The following is a 25,986-nucleotide window of genomic DNA, read 5'->3' as shown; positions in this document are numbered from 1 at the left end:
AGTGCTGTTCACTAAATCAAAAAAATACATATACCATGTACTTACAGTGGTTCACTGACAATTAATATAGGCCATAGGCTTATAGCCATCAGGGTGTATCTGTGTTGATTTAAATCTTGGATAAAAAGTCATCCAGTTGGTAAATCTCTAAACCATAGACCCAGTAATATCTCAGGGTCCTTGAAAAATAATTACAAAAACCAACCCACTAACATCGAAACTTATACTTATGAGTGGTCACAAATAGATACTGTAGATTGAGTTATCTTTTATTGTAAAACCCAATCATTGGCTCTCTACTGTGAGACTCCCTAGAAACCAATTTCCAGAGGAGCACCATAAGACATATAAGGTGATATTTTGCTGTACCTTCATCACAAAGAGCAAGCCCATCTGCCCAAGACAAATTGTGGAGGTAGAAGGGTGTCAAACATTCTTTTGCTCCTTTTTTTATATATATAAAAAAACATTAAATCTTATTTTGCTCTGCCTAGGGAGACGTACTTACCCAGGCAAGACCTTGAATGTTGTATGTTTTGTTTGTGAAATTGTTTGTGTGTTAATAGTTGGCTCAAATATTTTAACCGAAAATAATAAAAGTGAATTTTTAAACAAAAAATCATATCATAGACAAGTTGTGCCCCAAAAAAAGAGAGAGTCCTTTTCTGTTCTTTCTATGCTGCAATACTTTACTCTCTAGGGAGCACCTCCACATACTAGATGAATCGGTACGATTGTACCCACTATACTCTTTTTCATTGTGGAATGCTACATTAATCCTTAATTTTTCTTTGAGTAATTACAGTGAATACCTGTGCGTGGACAAAAAAACCCCTTCCCCTTTCCCCATACTAAGATTGTTTCGTCTGGATCTGTTTTCGAGGTCCTGCAGTTTATTGTGGACCTGATACAGTTCTTTAGTATGTCTGTGTGATTCACGTTTTAACTTGAGCTATCTGCCAGGTTATATCTGCAGTTTGCTCTTTTAGCAGGGGGCCTATAGCCATTCTGATTGCCTTCATCATGTCCCCATATGTGACCGGGTGTGCTGGGTCAGGTAGTACCTGTTGCGCTGTGTCCGGAGGGTTCACCGGAGAGCCGGGCAGTGGGTAGTCATCTCTGAGCCCTTGTGGATTTTCCTGTGGCTGCGCGGTGCTTCGGGAAGGGGTTTGCTGAAGGTTCACGCTGTCTGTGTTAGCGGCCGCCATTTTTGATTCTCTGTCCCGCTTCTCACGCTCCCTTTGAACGCGGCTTTTAGTGCTTGGCATAGGGGTAATGTGCTGATCCATACAGCGGATCGTTTCCCCGGTGCTCCTGCGGTGTTGTGGCGATGGAGAGAGGCGTAGAAACGCCGTGATTTGGATGTATGGGCGGCCTTCTAACGGAGCAGCTCTGCCTTGCTGCCTCACATCAGGCTGCCAGAACCGGAAGTCCAGGGCTTTGCTGAATTTTTAAAGCCAGCCCCAGGCTCCAGGGCCGGTTCCCAAAATATGGGGGACAACATGAATAGGGGTCCCCCATATTTTAAGAACCAGCCCCAGGCCCAACCAGCCAGCAGGGTAATGCCACAGCCGGGGGAAGACTACTTATTCAAGTCCCCCCCGGCCAAAGCATTAACCTTACCGACCAGTCAGCCTGGCCAGGGGAAGTGGGGACCCCCCCAATGAAGAGGTCCCCGTCCTCCAGGACTTACCTGGCCAGGCTGAAGCCTAATGCTGTCCCCAGTACTCCTGGGCTGTGGGTACCAGGCTGATCTTTGTGTAAAAAATAGAAGCAAACACCATGGAGAACCACAAGTCCTAGCTTGCGGGTCATTGAAAGGACCCACTGGCACTTGTAGTTCTAGAGTAATAGAAATAGTAAAAAAACCACACACTGACACACATTAAAAATAAAGCTTTATTACATTCAAAGCCCGCACATATTGGGGCAGATGTATTAATCTGCCTATAACGTTTGGCGAATAATGATTCCCGCTTCTCCAGCATAACGTGGAGAAGCGGGCAAACGTTATAGGCAGATGTATTAACCCCATCCCAGCTGATAAGGAGAGCCGTTATCCCCAGCGTGAACGGCTCTCCTTATCGTCTCCCTCGCCGCCCCGCACATGCGCACTCGCCGTGCCCCCCCGGCCGGCTTTCTGGGCATGCGCGAGATCTCGCTAAAACCACGAGATCTCCAGCGCAGCCCAAGCCAGACGCAGGGCTAGCGTTGTCCCCACAGTGGGGGATAGGACAACGCTAGCCCTGAGCTGGCGAAGCGGCCGGGGCGAATTAACGCCTTGAAGGTTGTTAATACATCGCCCCGGCCGTTAATCCCTGGGGGGGATTGCAGGGGACAGCCCCGCTGAGCGTAACTCGGCGGGCTGTCACTAGCGCACGTTAGGTGCGCTAGTAATACATTGGAGGAATCGTAATCCCCCCCAGTTAACCAGCCTTAAGTGCATTTTTGCACTTAACGCTGGTTCATACATCTGCCCCATTGATACTAAAGGCCCCCATACATTAGGGCGACTTGTCCTTAGGACAAGTCGCCCCCGACTTCCCCCTGAGCTTCCCCGGCTGCTCCCCGGGGGAGCTTGATTAGATTGGCACTTGATGTGCCATTTTTTACATGTGATAAATCGCTCAGCCAATCACAGGCCGCGCATTCATTGTATGGGTTTTTTTTTTTTTTATTCAGTACTGACAGCTCCCGGATCCCCCTGCCCGGCTCTATGCCGCCTGTGTCCCCCGCAGCGTCCCCAGCCCCCCCTGCTCCCTCCACCGCCGCGCCGCCCCACTAGGTCCCAAGTCGAGTGGTCGGACGTGCAGCAGGTCCGACCACCCGACGCAGATCCGATGCGCACGGGACCGCGCATCGGATCTGAGGGGACATCAAAACTAGCCGATTTTGGTCCGATTTCGGCCAGATCCGACTGATCTGGCCGAAATCTGACCAAAATCGGCTAGTGTATGGGGGCCTTTAGGCGGCACTCTGATGTCTTTCACAAGGAATTAAGACCACACAGGTTTCATCAAGATCTTTTGAGATTTATTCCTGATGACGAGAATAAATCTAGAAAGATCTTGATGAAACCTGTGTGGTCTTAATTCCTTGTTAAAGACATCAGAGTGCCGCCTATTACGAATGTGTGTGTGTGTGTGTATGTATATATATATATATATGGAACAAAGAGTGGGGTACCCTTTCAATGCGCTAGATAAAGTAGATTGGGCAGCACTCTGTCAGTCCCCCCTGTTAGTGGGGGAAGTGAGGATTAGAAGAAAAACGATAGAAGACAGAGCACACCACTATTTTATGGAGATCCACCACCAGAAGGATCAAGAAAATATATCAACAGGTCACTGTACAACATTATTTAATACAATTAATTTAAAAACAAAGTAAAAACATTTTTGCTTGTATGCAGTCAGTTGGTCGAATCGATATAACCCTGGGTGTTTTTTCCTGATTATATCGATTCGACCAACTGACTGCATACAAGCCCATGTCGACCTAATGGCCTGTCGACCTAGACCTATGTCGACCTTGCTGCCAGTCCACCTAGTGGTGTCTACCTAGTTGGTGTAGACCTAATGACCATATCCCGAGTAAAGGATTGGGCAATACAATTCAAGAAATACCCAAATTAGGGATCGCACTGGACTCATATTTGTTTGTTTTGTCACTGTCTTGTAAGGTGTGCATTCAGGTGCACACCAGGCCCATAGCTACATCTCGTCATTGAAGCGCATACTTTATGGTTTGTGTTTAATATGCTATGTGTTACTGGTATTTTCATTTGTAAATGCAGATCGAGTTCATTATACACTTAATAAGGAAACTAAAGTGAAATACTGAATACACACAAAGAATATTTTAAGAAGAAAAAACACCAAAAAAAAGCGTTAAAGAAAATGCTGAGCGCTTTATTTATTCATAGATTGCATTAAATAGTATTTGTGTGGGAGCTACAGTATTTCTGCCACATACAGTGTCTGCTATTTATATACTATGTAGCAATTCGTTTAGACTTGCAGGATGATTGATGTCCTAGGCTGTTAATGTAACAATTTGTAACAAATCGCTGACATTAGAAACTCTGCTGTTACACACAATATGTGCGGTAACTCATGTTCCTCTGCTATATGGTCTCAATTCTGCAGATTATCCATGTAGTTTTTGTACGAGTCTGCTGTTTATTTCCCCTTATCACTCTATATAAAGGTTAAATACTCCTCACATTTTTAGGGGAGAATTTATCAAAGCTTGGAAAGAGATACAATTGTGATAAAGTACCTGCCAATAAGACAGTTATGGGCTGATAGTATGGTACTTTATCTCTCACAATGTTCTCTCTCCAAGTTTCGATAGGTCTCCTGAAGACCCATGCAAAATTTACATCTTAAAATTTGTGCTTTCCAGATTGTTTTGGAAATCTCTCGCAAACCCTGTTAAACTATATGAATGAAAATTCTAACCACATAGATGATCTGAATCTGTTTTGGAAGGCAATATAACCAGTAATACGGTCATCTAATATCATATGTATCGTCCCAGAAGAAAAAAATTCTAAATCAGCATCTCATGGCATCCAAGGAGGTGAAATATGTCCCACTCCCATAACAAAAAAGTTTGACTGCAATTACGGCCAAACAAATACAAATACATTTCTTTGTGGAGGCACACTTTTAGACAAATAGGTGTAATGCAAAGTTAAAAAACTTTTAATTCCTTTATGCTAAAAGGAAATTGTGTGAAAGGAATTCAAAATATACTTCAATTTAGCCTTCAATAAGGCTCAGTAATACAATGATTAAAGCATTGGCAAGATAAATGTAAAGCATAGATACAATCGCGGCACATATAAGACAAATTATAATTCAACGCTCCAATTTATTTATAATGCTAACAGAAGAAATGTGTAAGAAATCAAGCATATACGATACCCCAGGAAATGTGGTGACTCTGTGTGATATTGTTGGCCCAGGAAAGTACAATATTGACAACAGTTTCCAGAAGTTACACAGCAAAAATATGTATCATATCATGGTGTCAATAAAGACCAGGCGTAGTGTGTCCAATCCTCCATCTACTTCCTTTGAAAATTAGATGGTCCCGGATACTGCTGGATTGGAGGGACCGAATACGCTGATGGCTGGGTTACTCTCACACAGAGAATGCCAATTGAAGGAGTGTTACAGCTGTAAGTGTGCCTATCAGCACCTTTAAATGCGAGTGATGCATACTTCGATAAATAAGACTTGGCGTGAGAGTGAAGGGACAGAAATGTGCATAGGAACCACCTCTGTATGCAGTGACAGAGTGTTGGGGTGTTTGTCAGCACGGAGCCGTTGGATTGTAAAGCTGCTACAATTATTTAGGCTCAGAGCGCGTTTCACCACATGAGCTTGTTCACCTGTAAGCCTGAGTATGGACTTACATTTCAGAGCGAAGGCTGCAGAAATCATTCTAGGTCAGCGACAATTCGTGTACAGGATCCGGTTGGAGAAAAAATAATAATGTTAATAGCAGGGACGTGCAGTCAGGGGAGGCAGTGCCTCCCCTGTCATTAATGATTAAAATAATACAGAGAAGATACTTATGACACATATTCTGTGTCATAAGTATCTTCTTTATATTATTCTAATCATTTTTAATTGTGCATCATGTTTTTATTGATTTTGGAGGCACCGAAAGTGGTGCCTCCAGCTGCCCTGTACAAATAGATAGAAGCAGAGGGTGGGCAGGGGGTGGGGACAAACAGAGGGCTGTAAAAGCCCATTCAAAATACTAGCTCAAGCGGCACCTTTACAGATGCCTCAGGGACAGGGGTGTGCCGCAGCGCCTGCAGTCAGCCAGTACCGCTATGCCTGCCTGTCATGACCCAGCGCTGAACCCTGGGGCTGTAGATGGGGCGGGCACTGCTGCATAGCTCGTCCGCCAGCTCACCCACCGGCTCCCGCTCGGCTGCCTGTACACTGCAGCAGCAAGGGCCAGCCCGACTGTTTCACCTCATACGCGGCCAACAGTAGTAAGGAGTTCGTTGGGCAGTCTGCCCACCTGCCGCAGCAGCCTGCCCGGAAGCCATCCCTCCAGTGTTTGCATCTCCAGTGGTGCAGGTGCCGGCATCGCTGAATAGAATAGATGTCCCCACTCCGCTCAGCAGAGGGAGGATCAGCACCTCTCCCCAGTCCCCTGCTTGCTGGTCCCTGGGGCTGCAGATGAAGCGCTGTTCCTCCCAACTGCCATCAGCAGCCTGCCGACGAGGAGTTCTCGCTGATGGCCTGATGTGGGAACCTGGGCTTCCAACTTGCCCATCTGCTTAATGTAAGTGCCAGAGTGACACAAATATAAGAGGAGGGGGTGCGTGTGTCGGCGGTGGCCGGGGGTGGGGTGGGGGTGCAGTGGTGGCAGCAGCAGTGCCTCTCTGTACACAGCCACCACTGCACGTCACTGGTTAATAGGCTCAATGTTTACTCTCTTTTGATAAGGTGTTAAATGGGTTCCCTGATGTTGCTAAGTTACACTTTCCCAAATCTTACCCTGCCAGCCGGAGGATGCTACACGGGATTCCTCAGCATATAGCTGTCCTTGGCCACATCCTCTGGTGACTTTCACTCCCGTGGAGTAGCGCTGTGTGGCGCTGGAGTGCGATATGGCAGTGCTGGTGGGGTGATAATGAGCGGGGTCCTGGTTTTTGCTTTGTCGGGTTTCTTGCTTGCTGCCAATGTGTTTCTTGCGCCTAGCGCACTTTTTCAAAGTAGTATAATTGTGCCATGAGCATGTAAAAATAATTCATGGGGGAGCATATGCGGTGAAGTGTCACTTGCACTATACAGGTATGACAGCAGCTACATTCGGATGTACTTTAACACTGGCAGCTGCATATATGAGGCTGACTGAATCCACATCTATTTTCAAGCGTGCAATGCAGCTACAGATGGGCCCACATTATTTTTATAGTATGTCCCGAATAGTGTGACTTGTTATCATCTGTGTGCCTTCCACTTCTGTATAATTTCCTCCTGCATTTCACTCATTCCTGTCAGCCATTTCCTATCATACGATATGTTTTATACACAACATAGCTTTGTAGAGCAAACTCTGTGATGTGTCATTTGTATAGTCTTTCACTACTGTGAATAAATGCTTACACAGTGACCATCAGCAAGCACAATATATCACATACCAGCAATCAAGCTGCAGCAATAGTGGAGATGAACAAGCATATCACCAGTAGCTTGGACATTTTAATGTTATTCTGATATGAGTAGTGAAGATGTTGCAAGTAGCTTATCATTTGATATGTGACCCCATATGATTGCAGAAAGACAAAATCAGCAATACTTACCTTAACCTGCTTTTGCCTTTGAAATGTGCAGAGCCCATGATGAAAAACCCCATCCTATCAATTAAAAAAGAAATGGGGCATACAGTATATTAGGGATTTATGAGTGGAAATACTGTATGTGGAAGCCTCCTCACAAGTTTTGCCACAACTGAATTTGGTCTAATTAAAAAGTAACTGTTACAGACAACTAGCAGTTTTCATAGATTTTCACTGCCAAATGTGAACAGATAAGTAATAGAAGTATAAATAACCACAAATGATTTTTAAAATAATAGGACAAGTAAAGTATGTAACATGGCAAAATGCAGGCAACTCTGACTTCCTAAATGATCGCAGTGCTATTGTATGGAGCCCTTTGTCATATATCCGGTCAGAAGGTCCACATTAAGTATGTCCACAATTATGCAGACAAAAGTTCTTTACATTAGAATGTATGTGAGATGTGGCGCGGTGTAATTCCTGCTGCATTGCAGGTGTAAACTGGTTTCCTACCTGGCGTCACACCCAGGGGCAAATTTAGGTGTCAGGCCGCCCCTAGGCACAACATTTTTGGCCACCCCCCTGGCCTGTTTTCATTTTTTTTATTATTAGGTTATAAGCATGAATATGTTCCTTTTCCTTCAGTGTCAGCCATTTAGCTCTTTCCCTGTGTCAGCCATGTCCCAACTCCCCCTGGGTCAGCCACGTCCCCCTCCCCTGAGTCAGCCACGTCCCCCTCCAACTGGGTCAGCCACTTCCCCCTCCCCCTGGGTCAGCCACGTCCCCCTCCCCCTGGGTCAGCCACGTCCCCCTCCCCCTGGGTCAGCCACGTCCCCCTCCCCCTGGGTCAGCCACGTCCTCCTTTCCCTGGGTCAGCCATGTCACTCTACCCCTGTGTCAGCCATGTCCTGTTGTGAGGTTGTTACATACCATTTAGCATGGACTTTTAGTGCCCACTGCTGTGTTTGCTGCTATCCTGGCTCCCTCCTCTGTGCGCAGTAACAGCGCAGCGGCATCCTCCTCCTCCCTGCACTGTTTCCTATCCTGCTCCTCAAGTACAGCGTGGAGTGTGTGAGGACTGCATCCTCTATGTGCCGTAACAGTGCAGTGGCATCCTCCTCCTCCCTACACTGTTTTCTGGCCTGCTCCTAAGGTACAGCTCGGGGTGGGCGAGGGCTGCATCAGGTAGTACAGACTGCACAGCCCCGTTGATTGGTGTCACTCTGTCCTGTTCACTTGTGTGCAGGAGCCAATCATGAACGAGCTCCCCCATGCCATGCCGCCCCCAGCAGGTGCCACCCATAGGCACTCATGTGCCTAGTGGGAAATCCAGCCCTGGTCACTCTCTCTCACCTTCTGGCCATGACCTTTTACAATAATTGCACAAGACATGATGAAATAGTAGGAAAGGGGAGTAGTGTTCTCCATGAATGCAGATTGATGCACCCACTGTTCTAAAATGATTTTTACTTTGGGTTTAAGTTATGGTCGTCCATGGCACTCTTAGCCTTAGATCCTTAATTGTCACCTATTGGTACTCGCGCACCAGGTATCCGCACGGAAGGGAGGTAGACAGTTATGGACACACACACACATACAAATGGACTAACAAACAGAGATGGTTCTCACCGTCATCCATCTTGTACTCAGTCAGTTTCTCTACTTACAGGTCCCAGTAAGGAGACAAAGACTCCACTGCTGTGCAGGGCATAATGTTACCTATGCTGAACCCAACCGTATCACCCTCAATTGGTTTGTGTGTGTGTCTGGTGCAGCATAACCTTTAACAAAAACAGTATTAACTAACTTTGCCCTACACGGAAATGACAAGCACCAACACAGTACAGTACAAGAATACATAACAGTTTTGTCCCTTTATATCTCTGCATATCCAGAGCTGACCAGCCTGCTTTCTTCCTTGGCTGGTTTGGTTTGTGGGAATGGCACATCTGTCTACCTCTCCACACTAATCTTGATTGGGTCTATTGCCCAAAACGATACAGGAGCTCAGGCCCTGTTAGCCTGGATTAAGCCCCATACACAATAGACTAGATAATAAAAGATATCCCTCAGAAGGGCCCTAAGTGATATCTTCTACTATCACATATAGAGTGTACACACAATATCGTTAACGACACCCTGCAACTTTTGGGTCCCAGCCTCCCCGTGCCGTCACTCCCTTCCCTGCTGGCATCAGTAAGTGTGCTACCAATATTGGTGGGGATTGCCTAATGTGTGTGGGGCTTTACTTAGGCTAGGAGTGATTTGGTCCTAATGACTAGTCAACTTATCCACCTAAGTGGGCGCACCTAAACTCAGCCTAGTGTCCACTAATTATCTCATCCTAATAATCAATGTTGGGTGCTATACTGTACACACAGCTATATGCAAAAAATGTGTCATACATATAGAACAATTTTTCAATTGCAGAAAAAAAATGTGTGTTTCTAGTAAACAGAACATTCATTTAAAGAACGTTCTGTGGATCTGGTAAACAAGGACTCTAAATGCATTTATTGCACTGACAGAACTCATGGGCTGATGGTGATTGTCTATGCAGTCCTGCTTCCAAGAGCTACATAAAATTCAAATAATCAAAACTATATCATTCATATATAAAAGTGAATAAAAAATATAGAGAGAAAAAGAAAATTAAAAAATATATACATTTAACAAAAATAATACACTTAATAGAGCTGCTGAAATGAGTAAGTTCATGTAATGCTATACGGGTAAAAAAATGTCAAAAGTTTCTAAAAATGCTTTGTAAATAACATTAAGAAAGAGCAGAGCTAAGATTTCTAATGCATTTTTTTTCCCTTTAAGAACAAACTAGTATTATTACATAGGTAAGCCTGCCATCTAGTGGCAATATAAAATTATGCAGTTTACATCTTCTAAGAGTGCCCACACAGTAGAAAGATCTGTGATCATAAAGGCCCCCATCCAATAGTCAGATATGGCCTGTTTTCTTCAGATTTAGATGGATCTGAGCAAAAAATCTGAAGAAAACAGGCTACATTGTAGATCACATCCAATGCGCAGCCCCGCTTCAGATGGGTCTGATCAATAGATTCCTGATGCTGGACCAAGGACCAGTGTATGTGTTCTACAGGTCTACCTGGCACTGGCCTCACCTCCTCCACTTTTCATAATAGGCCCCTGAATATTTTAAGCTCCAGGCTCATTAGGGCCTTAATCCGGCCCTGCGTGCAGTGTCTCTTAACATCACATTTTCCACTGCAGTCTCTCTCACCATCTTCTTATCCCCTGTGGTCTCTCCCACTTTCCCCTCTCCTATATGAACTATAAAATAAGTACAGCACAAAAGACTAAAGTTAATGTGTGATTTACATAAAATATAAAGCATAATGCATGTATTTAAAACAATGTATCTTGTTGACTTGGTGAGTAGGCAGGTGAGGCAAAAGGATGACCATTAGCTACTTATGTGGTGTTTGTTAATGCCCAGATGGGTTATGGTACCTGCTGTCTCTAACTGACCCCTTGCACATCACATTTGAAGCTGTTTACATTTTCCAGAAGTGTTTAAAAGACACAGAAATAAACCATGTTAAACAAAGAATAAAGTGCTAATCAAGTGTTGCAGTAAGTTACCCCACTATTAACTTATAGATACACAGTGGATCTGATGGTGTTTACACAATGGTCCAAGGCCGTGCTATTCGATCCCGATGCAAATCGCATGGCAAGCCAGAAGACACAACAGCAATTTTGACTATATAGTACAAATCTGTACTATCTGGCCTCCTTTTGTGCTGTGTGGGATCGCAAGGTAAAAAAACTTGTGCAATCTGCATGCGATCTATATAGTCAAAATTGTATGCTGAATTGTACAATGTGTACACACCATTAAACTCAGTTTAACAGTTTAAGCTTAACACGTTAAGGTTATTTTTTCACTTGTGCTTCTGTGAGTAGACCTGAAAGACAACAGTGTTTGGGGCCCAAAGGGCAGAGTTAGAAATCCTATGGTTTAAGAAATACATAAACAACCTTTATGTAAGAGTGGATAGAGAATGTTCATATACTGCATAATGTGGAATGCATGGGTTCATCTACAGCAAGAGAGACAATTCATAATATTAAGGAACTCAGGTGCCTAATAAAATAATCTGGTGGATGGGGCATTTAGGATGATCGCTTTTTAGATGAGCTCCACGTGTGTTCTGACAATTTCTCTATTTATACTCATACTTATACTAAGACCATAGGCGTGCGCAGCACATTTTATAAGGGGGTGCACCGTCAAAGAGTGAGCATAGCTCCACCTATTGGACGTGTCTAACACCGACAATCAGGCGTGTCTTCCATCATCTATTGGCACTCACTACAATATAAAACATCTCTCAGCCACACCACAATCTCCTGCCTATTTCAGTTGTAATCTTCTAATTACTCTGTGTAACAGTACATGCAAATACAGTCATAAACATATATGGGTGACTCAGGTATTTAGTGATATGACAATGGTCTAGTTCAATTAACAATGCAAACACACATATAATTGATTGATGAGCGCTTCTTTAAATGGAATACAGTTCTAAAAAGCAAAAGTCTTTGGTTACGGGTATTGCTGATATTGTTATCAGCAGAGGTGTTCATAAGGGTGGCGCACAGCATTAGGGGGTGCCTGTGCACCTCTAACACTCAATGTGCGCACACCTATGACTAAGACACTAGTGTGGAGGCTCTATGGTACAATAGTGGGTTACATCTATCTAATGTATTACCAGAGTACTGCTCCAACTCCTGAACCTAGTAAGCAAATTCTACCCTCAATGCAAGTCAAGATGCCTCACCTGGCTATTGGACTTGCTGAAACCACAATTTGAGCATTGGCAGGACCCAGGTTTAATTTCATGAATGCTATACAGGGTGGTTATTAATCTTGTACCCACTCTCCACCCTTTTACTTTATAAAGTATTGTTCCCTTTCAGGAGGCACCAGTAAGTTATATAAACACTAACAGTAGATCCAATGTAAACTATTCTCTTGGTTTGCTTTGACCTTGCTGATCTTAGTATTGTCCACTACCACCGGAACATTGGTCACTAATGTAATAATATGCTTATTGGGCCATCACCTTGATCTCCACTCATATATGTGCCAGCATCCTGATGTGTTCCTTTACTGTACACATTAGGAAAGTGACTGCATACCAGGCATCAGGAACTTTTTTCTAGCCTTATCCAAACCTACAATCATCAATTCAAGACCCAAATTGTCAGCTGCTACCATCTACCACATAAATACATCAGCTGTGAGCTAATAACTGATTACATTCTTCTTCAATATACTTTCTGTGTCAAGTGTGATCAGACACGTAAGTCCCCAAAAAATAATACTGGTCTGCATCGTTACCTGTATGCCAGACAAGCAAGAATACACACCGTAAAAAAAAAAAAAGGTACTTGTTTCCTAGCACTGCGCCTGCAATTTTAATTATATCCATTGGGTCCTCCGACCTTTTCATACCCCCACTATCCACGTCGGCGTGGAGTTGATTTTATATAGTGTGGTGAGCACAGCGAGCCACCGAGCCCGAAGCGTGGCGAGTGGACGCGCATTACTTCACAGGTATTACGCATCCGCTCGCCATGCTTCGGGCTTGCCACACTATATAAAATCAACTCCATGCCGACGTAGATAGTGGGGGTATGAAAATGTCGGAGGACACGTACCGCCGCCTCTCGTGGGCTCGCTGCGCTCGCCACGCTTCGGGTTGGCGTTCATCGTGGGGTGGCGTTAACAATGGGGGGGCATTTCACATGAAAAATACCCATAAGGGTGGGTATACAATGAAAAATCGGATCCATTGGCCCAGTTAACATTGTTCCCTATGTAAAATTGCGTCCATCGTATCGGTCGCATTGCATGCCTTAACTTAAGGCATGCGATGGACGCGATTTTTTAATTGTTAAATAGCCCTGAAATCGCGTCGGTCGCGATCACCTGCGACGGGCACCGTGCTAGGAAACAAGTACCAAATATATATATATATATATATATATATATATTCATATCAGGATAAAATTCTGTCTGGCCAGACAAAAAAAAAAAGAGTACCTTACAGGGTTAAGTAACCCTTTTTGGACGCTAGCTGCTCTGTGTCTCCCATCTACTGGTGCTTTAAACCTTGAATGGTGTAGCTTTATACATCAGAAAGTTAACTGGGTCTAATGTAAAATAAAATATATTCTCAGATGCATAAGAGAGTCCAATGTGTCTCCTTTTATCAGCCTCTAACACATTTCCCCACCTGCTATTAGCCTTACATAGTTACATAGTAGGTAAGGCTGAAAAAAGACTTGCGTCCATCTAGTTCAACCTGGTATAGATATCCATTGCTGATTTGGTAGGTTCTGGTATTTTACAGACAAATTATATTTCTTATTTGTACCCATGGATGTTTTTCTCCAGTAAATGTTTGTCCAACTTTGCCTTGAACGCATTTAATGAGCCAGCCGTTACCACCTCTCTGGGAAGAGAGTTCCAGAGTTTGACTGTTCTGACCGTAAAGAAATTCTTTCTACTAGCTGAATGAAATCTTTTTTCTTCTAATCTATACTCATGCCCTCGCGTCCTAGATTCCTTTCTAGTAGAAAATAGGGTGTGTGACAGTTCCTTATATTGGCCCTTGATATACTTGTACATGTTGAGCATGTCCCCCCTTAAACGTCTCTTTTCTAATGTAAATAGTCCCAAATTGCTTAATCTCTCCCCGTAGCTTAAATTCTCCATTCCCCTAATAAGCTTTGTTGCTCGCCTTTGGACTTTTTCTAATTCTATGATGTCCTTTTTATAGTGTGGGGCCCAGAACTGTACTCCGTACTCTAGGTGAGGTCTCACCAATGCTTTATATAGTGGCATAATTACCCTTGAGTCCCTAGTTTCCATTCCCCTCTTAATACATGCCAGAATTTTGTTGGCCTTTTTTGTAGCTACATTACAATGGGCACTACATCCTAGATTGCTGTCTATTTGGACTCCTAGATCCTTTTCAAGTATGGAATTACCCATTTCCTCTCCGCTAAGGTTGTAACTTGCACACTGGTTGTGTCTCCCAAGGTGACATTGAACCTCATCTTCCATTTTTTTGCCCACTCATCTAGAATTGCAAGATCATTTTGAAGCATGGTGACATCTTCTGGTGATTTGATGACTTTGCTAAGTTTTGTATCATCCGCAAAGATGGATACATTGCTGAGTAACCCTATCCCAATATCGTTAATAAAAATGTTAAACAAAATGGGCCCCAAAACCGAACCCTGGGGCACTCCACTTAGTACCGGTATCATATCTGATACGGCACCATTCACAACCACTCTTTGTTCTCTATTACATAGCCAATTCCCTACCCATCTGCAGATATTTTCACCCAATCCTAGGTTCTCCATTTTATTAATCAATCTCTTGTGTGGGACAGTATCAAATGCTTTAGCGAAATCTAGGAAAATCACATCTACAGCATTTCCATTATCAAGGTTTTTGCTAACCTCTTCATAGAACCCTAGTAGATTAGTTTGGCATGAACGATTTTTCACGAACCCATGTTGGTTAGTACTGAGAAGACGGTGATGATCTAAATATTCCTGGATACCATCCCTTAAAAATCCTTCAAATAGTTTACCCACAATTGATGTTAAACTAACGGGTCTGTAATTAGCGGGATCTTCCTTTTTTGAATATTGGCACTACCTCTGCTATTCTCCAATCTTTTGGTACTATACCTGACGATAGTGACTTGCTAAAGATATAATGTAGGGGGGTAGCTAGTTCATCCCTTAATTCCATTAATACCCTTGGATGAATCCCATCTGGCCCTGGTGACTTATTTGTTTTGAGTTTGCTTAGCCTCAGTATTATTTCCTTCGGCGTGAAATCCACAATGAGATCTGGCTTATTTGTCCCGTTTGTGGTAAATGTTCGTTCCACAGTCTGCTCTCCCTTAGTAAATACTGATGAGAAGAACTCATTTAACAGTTTTGCTTTTCCCTTGTCCTCAGTAACACTTTTTCCACTAGTATCAGTTAGTGGGCCTATGTTTTCCTTAATTAAACGTTTACTATTTATGTATTTAAAAAACTTCTTTGGGTTGGTTTTGCTTTCAGTGGCTATGCACTCTTCATATAATATTTTAGCTGCTTTGATTACCCCTTTATAAGTTTTGTTTGATTCTTTGTATTTTGCGAACGCCTCCTCATTCAAGTTATTTTTATAGAATTTAAAGGCTCTGGTTTTATTGTTGATAGCTGACCTTACTTCTTTGTCCAACCATGGTGGCTTTTTTTTTGTTGAATTTACCTTTAGTTACTTTAGGAATGTATTCAATAGTTAGTGAATCAAGCACCTTTTTTTAGAGTATCCCACATTTCCTCTGCATTTTTTCCCTCCATAACCGTTTCCCACCCAATTCCTGTTAGGGCTTCCCTGAATAATTCAAAGTTCGCTTTTCTGAAGTTTAGTATTTTTGCAGATCCTTTTTGATGTAATTTACTGAAGTTGATTTCCAGTGAAACCATATTGTGATCACTATTCCCTAATTGTTCAATTACTTTTGTGTTTGAAACTAAGTCTGTGTTATTTGTTAATACTAAGTCCAAGAGCGCCTCATCACGAGTTGGAGTTTCTACCGTTTGTGTAATAAACTGGTCTTTAAGTAAGCTTAAGAACCCATTGCTTCTTGCTGATTTACCTGTTTCGTTTTCCCAATCAATGTCGGGTAAATTAAAATCCCCCATAATTAATACCTGACCCTGATTTGATGCTTGTTTGATTTGGTTTAAAAGAAGAGACTCTTCCCTTTCATTTATATTTTGGTGGTCTATAGCATACCCCTATTATAAATTTGTTTTTTGGTTTCTTATTATTGTCGGTTATCTCTGCCCACACTGTCTCCGAGTTGTCGTCTTCCAGGTCTGTGCTCATATTTTTCTCACATGATGTTAAGTTATTATTTACATATAGGCACACACCCCCGCCCCTTCTATTTTCCCTGTCTTTCCTGTAGAGTGTATATCCCTCCATGTTTAATGCCCAGTCATGCGACTCATTACACCATGTTTCTGTAATACCAATGATGTCGTAGTCATCCCTACTAATCACCGTTTCAAGCTCCCCGATTTTACTCACTAAGCTTCTTGCATTAGCCAGTAAACATTTTAATTTATGTTTATTTTTAGATATGGCTCTAATATTGTGATTAGTTTCACCCCAGGACCCATTTGAATTCTTTACTAGCTTCCTCTTTCCCCTCTCCCCTTCAATAGACTCTCTACAGGCCTCCCCACCATGCACACTGCCTGCCCTCTCCATAGTTCCGGGAATTCTTCCTCTGTCATTCCCTCCTTCCCGTATACTAAGATCATCCGTACCTAAGAACTGTAATGGGGTAACGTGACTGTTACAACATAACATTTTATTACATGACATTCCTGATGCACCCTGAGAGTTACCCCTGATTATACCCTTGTTATGTCCCAGGACTTTGTCTATGTCTCCGTCCCCCCCCATCTCCTTCCCCCATATGATTCCTGATCCCAGTCCAGCTTCTCTCCCTGATGGTCCCATAATGTTTTGCTGTCCCCACCCCCCCGTCGCCTAGTTTAAAATCTCCTCCAACCCTCTAACCATCCTTCCCCCCAGCACCGCAGCCCCCTACTCGTTCAGGTGCAATCCATCACGGCAAAAAAGATGGCGCCTGACCGAGAAGTCCGCCCAGTGTTCCATGAACACGAATCCCTCTTTCCTACACCAATCCTTAAGCCACACATTTACCTCCCTGATCTCCCTCTGCCTCCCTGAGCTAGCGCGTGGCACTGGTAATATTTCCGAGAAAATTACCCTAGATGTCCTCGCCATTAATTTTTTACCTAATTCCCTATACTCTTTCTTGAGGACATCCCACCTACCATTGACTTTGTCGTTGGTGCCGATGTGCACCAAGACCGCCGGGTTGCTCCCAGCCCCTCCCAACAATCTGTCGACTCGGTCCGCGATGTGCCGTACCCGAGCACCCGGGAGGCAACAGACCGTGCAGGGATCGCGGTCCCGATAGCAGATTGCCCTGTCTGTTCTCCTAATGATGGAATCCCCTACCACCACTATCTGCCTTGGTACCTCACTAACTGTCATCCCGTTTGAGCTAGAGGGACCGCTCCTCTGGTTGCTAGAGGGAGCCGTCTCCTCCAGCTCCGTCATTTCGTCTCTATCCTCCCCCGAAACTTCGTCCAACCGGGCAAATTTGTTCGGGTGTGATAGATCCGAGATGTCGTTCCTGTCCCTCCTGTCCCTCTTGTTTCCCCTTCTAACCGTGACCCAGCTGGCTACCTGATCCTCCTCCTCTACCAGTGACCCCATCTGCAACTCCTCCACCGTTCTATTTAGGCTTTGCTCAAGATTGGAAATATCCCTCAGTCGCTGAACGGTCCGCTCTAGATCAGTGACCTGGGCTTCCAGGGCGGACGTTCGCTCACATCTCGTGCAGATGTATTCGCACTGGGACTCTTGCTCCAGGTGCGCATACATCTTGCACAACATGCACTGAGTGAGATTCTCAATCAGGGCCCCACCCATTTTATCTACCTCCCTGCGACTAACCCCCTAGTATACAGTAGAGAGTTAAATTACAATGCAATTACACACTACAAGTTAATTTTTATCAAAATATAAGAAAGTTGATACTTATCTGTTCCTGCAGCTGTGTCACACTCCTGGTGTCCTCACACCTGTATCTGTCTGCTTCCTCTGTAATTTCTTCCAGTTGCACATTTTCCTCAGTGGCCCACTCTCAGATCATGCAGCACACTATCTGCACTTTGTGGACCCTTTAACAGGTCAGGCACCTGGGCTGAGCAGATAACCACTCCCACCTTCAGCAAAATTCTGAGCAGATAACCACTCCCACCTTCAGCAAAATTCTGAGCAGATAACCACTCCCACCTTCAGCAAAATTCTGAGCTGATAACCACTCCCACCTTCAGCAAAATTCTGAGCAGATAACCACTCCCACCTTCAGCAAAATTCTGAGCAGATAACCACTCCCACCTTCAGCAAAATTCACTCCTTCTTGGATATAACTCTGCACTTATTTAAAAATGGCACTTAGAATAAAATGGCAGTTCAAAATTCCTTAGCGGCTTCCTCAGAGATTAATATACGGAACCAAGGCCCAGCGATTGGTGATCTGGTGAAGGCTGACAGTCATTGGATATCTACGCTGCTGCTAGGACCCTAGTGCAGTAAAGTGATACTGCACAAGGGCAGCTCACTTTACAGCACCAGGGGTCACAACAGGTGCAGATAGAACACAGCAATTCTAGAAACATACCATCAGCAGCACATGATTGATCACACACCAGGTATCCATATCAATGCTGGTGTGAACTCATATTCATAGCATGCTGCTAGTAGTAAGAAATTTAAAACAAGAATGTTTTTGCTATTTTTTCTTTAGTTAAAAACATTTTTTAGAATATCTGGCATCCATAATGATTTGGCTAATGCTAAAATTGTATAGAAAACACTATATCCAATCAATATAGGTAGTGCCTAAAATTTGCAGAGTCCAACGTTCACAATAAAATAACATTTAATACACCAAAAACATATACACATGGATGAATTCACACAAATTTCATTTGGAATTGTATAATGTGCTGAGGGAGAAGAAAAGAAATATCACAGGGAATATATACAGTAGTTTCAAAGAAGAAACCCAAATTGCAGACAGCAATTTTAGTATCAATACTTGAAAATATTTTCAAAATATATTGTTACTAATGTTATATAGAAATATCTTGCAACAACAAGCTTTAAGCATTTTGGGGAAAGCGTGAAAATCCCCCTCAATGGTGCTGTTGGAATCTCCGGATTCTAGTTTGCAAATGTAGGCAAGTACAGTATGGTGTAACCGCTGTACTGTGCAGCACTAAGGTATCTCTTGTCCAGGTAGAAGGCAACTCTACCAGTGTTAAGGTGGCCATACATCAGAAAGATATTGTACCCAATCATACAATCTCAATTGATTGTAAAATGGATTGTATGCAGATTGTGCGCACATCTTGTGTACACAAATCATACAATTAATCATCAGATGGATTGTATGACTGATTGTATGATGGATTGTATGCAGATTGTGTGCACATCTTGTATACACAATCATACAACAGATGGATTGTATGACTGATTGTAAGATGGATTGTGTGTAGATTGTGTGTCCAAAAACCACCAAGGACTGCTGGGGATTTCAAGGGAAATTGTACACAATCATGAGCGCAATCGATCTTAAGATCGATCTTTCTGATGTATGGCCAGCTTTAGGTGACCTTATTTACTTTTGTTATTTGGACTCTAGCAGTCAAATTCTTATTACATCCATTATTTATAGAGCAACATTATTTTATCGTATAAGGCTGCCATCTTGTGACCAGTAGTGGAACTGATTGCCCTCTCCTGTAAAATATTGATTTTGTTTTAAAGGTTCTGTATTAACTTCTAGTAAATTTATTATTGAGAAAATAGTTTTTATAGTGTTTTAACTGTCTACAAAGCTGCACGCAGTTATACTTTGACTAGTAAGCCCGCTTGAAGCAAATGCTTCGAAAGCTAGTAAGGCAGCTAAATAGGAAAGTTCACACTTTTTAGTAAAGACTTGTTTTTAAGCAAATTTTTGTGCCTAATTAATTACTTAGTTATAATGTTTGGTGTACTTTTATGCAGCAGGTTACAGAGAAAATATTGCTGCATATAAATTCCAAGAATTATTTACGTGAAATCCAGGGGCATGAATACATTCACACTGTTTTTTCTTCAAACAGCCTGGTGAATGCTACTACCTTGTGATTGCTTCTGTGATAGAAACCTAGAATTTGACAGCAGATAAGAACCACTTGGCCCATCTAGTCTGCTCCTTTTTTAAACATGTTACTTCAAACCATATTTGATCCTTATTTATTGTAAGGATATTAATATGCCTACCCCAAGCATATTCAAATTGCTATACTGTATTTGCCTCTACCACCTCTGATGGGAGGCTATTCCACTTATCCACTACCCTTTCTGTGAAGTAATTCTTCCTCAAATTTCCCCTGAATCTTTCTCCCTCTAGTCTCAGTGCATGTCCTCGTGTTCTGTTGCTCCTTTTCCTGTGAAGAATGTCTCCCACCTGTACCTTGTTAAAACCCTTGATATATTTGACATTTTCTATCATGCCCCCCGCTTTCCCTTCTCTACTCTAAACTATACATATTAAGATATTTTAGTCTTTGTGTTTTGTGATGTAGGCCATGCACCATTTTAGTTGTGCAGTCTCTAATGTATTTATATTATTCTGGAGATATGGCCTCCAGAACTGAACACAGTACTCTAGATGTACCAATGACCTATACAGATATGTAGTTTCACTTGCTGCCAACAGATGACAGTGTTTCTGTGACACACAGACACTAGACATTTCTTGTGATCAGAGGTCGGGGGGCGTGACCACGGCAGGACGTGAGTGAGAGCGCGCGCTTGTCCTCCTCCGGGCACACCACTCCACGTGTATGGAGACTGCTCCTTTCTAGAGCTTGCAATCGCTGCTTGAAAGGCCTGAATTTACCTTACTCCTCGGCAAAACTACATCTTACCGTCTGGGGGAAAAAAAAAAAAAACTCTGATCCGGGCTCCTGCGAGCTGTGTCCCCCCCGCTTGTATTCCTGCCTGGCGTTTGTCGGACGGAAGAGCTGCGGCGCCTGGTGAGAGAGGGCGCCCGGCGCAGTGACGCATCGTGACGTGAAGCAGGGGGCCTTGGAGACGTGGCCGAAGCGCTGCCCGACAGGGAGTTCTCCTGAGACCGGAGACAGAGAGGCGTGAGAGGGGTGCCCAGCGGCTGTCTGCGGGTGTGAGACGCAGCGAACGAGGGCAGCCCCCTCTGCCTGTCCAGAGACGCCGGGAGTCTGCGGGTGAGAGTCGCAGACACCGGGGTCTATTGTTTACAGCAAGGGACCTCCGTTCGGTCACCCTACTACTCCAGAAGGAGCGGAGGAGGGAGGAAGCGGCGAGCAAGATTTCCCTGTCCAGGAGAAGCGGCGACATTTATTGCAGCTTATTGAGGTACTCTGGGCTTATAATTATATCCAGGGCCTTATATTGCCAGCCGAGATTTGGCTAGGCTGGGCTTGTCTAGCCTTTTACACACTCGGACTCCTGCCCGGCCCTGGGGTGGGTGACAGGAGCGGGGTTGGAGCACACTGTGGACTGTTGTGTGGACTGTGGGCGGAAGTGGTGGTTGGTGGATCGGGCCGGTGGTTTTTTGAAGTGGCTCCTGGCCGGAGTATACAGAGGGGCTGCCCAGGTTCAGGGTATCCCCAGAGGCAAATAACATTTGGAGCAAGGGGGTAAAAGTGTGAAGTGCTACATCCTACCCGAATTCAGTTCGCTAGCCAGTGTAAAAAGGGGGCACACCCTTATCCTAGCCTGGACTTTACTCTTGCAAGAACTAAAGTGTATTAAAAATCCATTTAGACTGATCCAGGGGGGGGCCCCGCCACGTGTGAGTCAACGCCAGGTGGCTAAATTACGGGCAAATATGGGGAAAACGGGTCAGACAGCCGCAGCAGCGAGGCTGGAGAAATATGCTCGATCTCAGGCGGGGAACAGTTCTCAGTCTCAGTCTAATACTCCACTATCCACCCCTACCAAAGAGAGCAAAAACCCGGTGGCCCCTGAAGTCACGTTGCAACAAGTGCTTGAGGCAATTAACACATGCGAGACCCGCTTGGGTGAGCAGATTAGCAAGGTCCAGTCTGATATCTCCTTGCTTAGGAACGATGCTCAACTACTGCGTGAGAGAGTAACTGAGGCCGAGACCAGAATCTCAGTTGTAGAGGATCTGGTCGGCCCATTACAGACCCAGGTCAAATCCATGTGTGGCCAAATTTCTGAAATACGGTATAAAATGTCGGACATGGAAGGTCATCTTCGACGGAATAATATCCGTTTCCTGGGGTTTGAAGAGAGGGTAGAGGGAGCAGCTCCAGAGAAATTTCTGACAGACTGGCTGCTACAGATATTTGGGGACAAGGTTTTTTCAGCCCAGTTCGCCATTGAGAGAGCCCATCGGGTTCCTGGGCGGGCCCCCCCTCCGGGAGGTCCACATCGGACTTTAATGGCAAAAGTCTTAAATTTCAAAGACCGGGACTTGGTCCTAAGACTGGCCAGGGACAAGGAGGACTTTGTCTATAATGGCAGTAGGATTGCTGCCTTCCCGGATTTTCCCTTAGAGATCCAGAAGGACCGGGCTAAATTTAGGGATATAAAAATCCGTCTGAGGGAGTTGGAACTGAAATATTCTATGCTCTATCCGTCCAAATTGAGAGTTGTGGCGGATGGGGCTACGAAATTTTTTTTCACTCCCGGGGAGGCGGCTAGGTGGCTTGATGTCACCTACCCTGAAAGGAAACAGGTCCTAGCAAGCTGATGATGTGTTTTTTGTTTTCTTATGCATTTTTATCCCTACATTGATATAGTTATTCTTTTTCTTTTCTTTTTGTTTTTCCATATATATTTTGGGATAAGTCTGTGCCAAGGCCAGTCTATAGGGCTTTGCGGAATGTGGATGTGGCTCTATGGTAGAGAGTGTTGGGCCCTGAGTACATTCCGTATGGATGCCTTAAATTGTGCCTTAATTAAAAATGATTGAGGAGCGGTTCCTGTGAAATAAAAACAGGGAATCTGGTGTGCGGACGAGAGCTATTAGTATTACTGTTACTTATTTCTCGGTGTTTCTTTATTGTTTTTTTTTTTTTAGCTCTCGCCCGCCACCATATATAAATCCTGTGTGCTGTGGAGTGGTGGGTTAAGGGGGGGGGGGCGGGTTTCTTTGGTGGTCATTAGTAAATTGCCCCTGGGGCGTATGTATTTGTGGTAGGGGCGGGATATTGTGTGGATGGGGAGTAGGGATTTAGGTATACCAGGGGGGTTGGGTATACAGGGAGGGGGGGGGGGGGACGGGGGGGTTGTCCGTGTGTTTGTGTATGTGTTTTTTGTTTTTCTTTGATGTTATTGTTTTTAGTCATAGCAACTTTAAGATTAAATCCTCCGTTAAGGTGGTTTTATGGTACCAGGAACTCCGGGCTGGCTCAAGTGGGGTAACGGGTTCCAGCTGTAGAGGACCCGATAATGGTAAATTGTGGCTTGTTATGTTTGATGAGTTCTAAATGGTTAAATTCTTGACCTGGAATGTCAGAGGCCTGAATTGTAGGATTAAAAGAGCTCTTGTGTTGAAGCAGTGTAAGGGCCAAGATGCTGACATAATATGTTTACAAGAGACCCACTTGACGAAGGAACGGGAGGGATCCATAAAACGTCCATGGATTGGACATATCTTCCAAGCCCCCTTTTCCTCCTCCTCCCGTGGGGTAGCGATCCTCATAAAAAAAACTGTTGTATTTGAAGCTGGATGTGTAAAGATTGATCAGGGGGGAAGATTTATATTTTTGGAGTGTGCTATCGAGCATGTGCGGTTCTGTATTTTGACTGTGTATATTCCACCCCCCATTCTCCTATGATGTAGTAAGATTGGCGGTGGAATTTGCGACTTCCTTTCCGGAAAATTTAGTAATTTGTTTGGGGGACTTTAATAAGGTCCTCCAACCTCGATTGGATAGATGGAACAGGTCAGAGAAGGATATTGATAGGGAAGGCAATAGGTTTTTTGAGTTCATCGAGGAAATAGGGTGGAAAGATCCCTGGCGGTTGAGGAATCCTGAGGCACAGCAGTTTTCCTGCTACTCCCCCTCCCATAGATCGTTCTCTAGGATCGATCTGATTCTCGTGTCAGATAAAGCCCTCACTAAGATCAGACATGTGGACTATAAAGCCCAAGGGATCTCCGACCACTCCCCGGTGATAATGGAATTGGATTTAGAGACCCCTATAGGGTTCAGGTACTGGAAACTACAGGCCTATTGGCTTGAGCAAGTGGGAGACCAAGGAGGGATAGAGACTATAATCGAGGAGTACTTTGAGGGTAACGACGGGTCCGCCCCATATAATAGTGTTTGGGATGCCTTCAAGGCCTATTTGAGAGGGGTGGTCATTAAAAGAATAGCTTTTTTAAAAACCTCAAATCGTAAAATGGTAAAAGAACTAGAGGCTAAAATGAACAACCTGGAAAATGTATTCTTGCGGGATAAAACAGATGTGGCCAGGTCTGACTGGCTCTCGGCTCAGAAAGAATGGGTAGAGTATCTTCAAGAGGTGACGTGTCGTAGGCTGGGGTTTGGGGCACATAAGTGGTATGCAAACTCTGACCGCACTGGGAAATTTCTGGCCCATTTAATGAAGCAGGAGAATCCCCACAATATTATTCCCATGATTGAGTTAGATAATGGCGAAAAAGTTACTAAGATCCCTGATATTACAGAGCTTTTTTCCACACATCTGGAGGAGGTGTATAGGTCCAAACTTAATCGGAGCATAGGGGAAATTGATGAATACCTGGCCCGTATAGACCTTCCCAGTCTGTTGCCTGTATCAAGCGACATTCTGGAGGCCCCTCTGTTATTAGAGGAGGTGAAGGTTGCGGTCAACTCCTTTCCAGGGGGTAAAGCCCCTGGCCTGGATGGTCTTCCCGGGGAGGTGTATCAGAAATTTATAAATAAGTTAGGCCCTCATCTCCTGAAAGTATTCCAGCAGATGGAAGATGAGGAAAGTATTCCCCAGTCAATGACTGAGGCGGCAATTATAATGATTCCCAAAAGTGGGAAAAATCCTAACCGGGTGGACTCATACAGGCCCATATCGTTAATAACGGCGGATGCAAAGATATATGCCAAAATTTTGGCAACCAGACTTCAGACAGTAATACACCAGGTGGTTCACCCGGATCAGACTGGGTTTATGGTGGGAAAATCCACTATGATTAATCTTAGAAGGGCATATACTTATCTTCAGGGTGTGGAGCTGGGGGGGTCGGACGCCTTGCTCGCGTCTTTTGACGCGAACAAGGCGTTCGACTCAGTCGAATGGCCATTTCTGTGGGGGGTGTTGCGGGCTCTGGGGTTTGGGGAAAGGTTTATTAAACGGATATCGTTGCTTTATCGGGATCCTAAAGCTAGAGTGTCCATTAATGGGTATACATCTCCCCTCTTCTCTCTCTCCAGAGGCACGCGCCAGGGGTGTCCTCTATCCCCGCTGCTGTTCGCAGTGGTGGTGGAGCCTCTGGCTTGTGCCCTTCGGGCGGCCCTGGGGGGAGGGAATGGGGGAGGGGGGCCCCGTAGGAACCTAGTTTCGTTGTATGCGGATGATCTTTTGGTGGGGCTGGCGGACCCTGGAGACCTGCCGGGGGTGATAAACTTAATTCAGGACTATGGGGGATATTCTGGGCTCGCAATGAACTGGGGTAAATCTAACTACATGCGGTTAGGGAAAAAAGAAGGGACAAGACCAATGTTAGAGGTACAGTTAAAACAGGTGGAGAAATTTAGTTATCTGGGAATAGTGGTAGCAAGTAACTCAGCTGATTTTATTCCTGATAACCTCATCCCTTTTATCAATGATCTCAGAATGAAGTGCAGAAGCTGGGCACGACTCCTGATTTCACAAATTGGCCGGGTGAACCTGGTCAAGATGGCCATATTGCCCAAGTTTTTGTATATTGCTC

The sequence above is a fragment of the Crinia signifera genome, chromosome 1 (genome assembly GCF_055691185.1).
Source record: "Crinia signifera chromosome 1, ASM5569118v1, whole genome shotgun sequence".
In the NCBI taxonomy this organism is placed as follows: domain Eukaryota; kingdom Metazoa; phylum Chordata; class Amphibia; order Anura; family Myobatrachidae; genus Crinia; species Crinia signifera.
The sequence above is the reverse complement of the archived record's forward strand: the minus strand, read 5'-3'. Positions refer to the sequence as shown.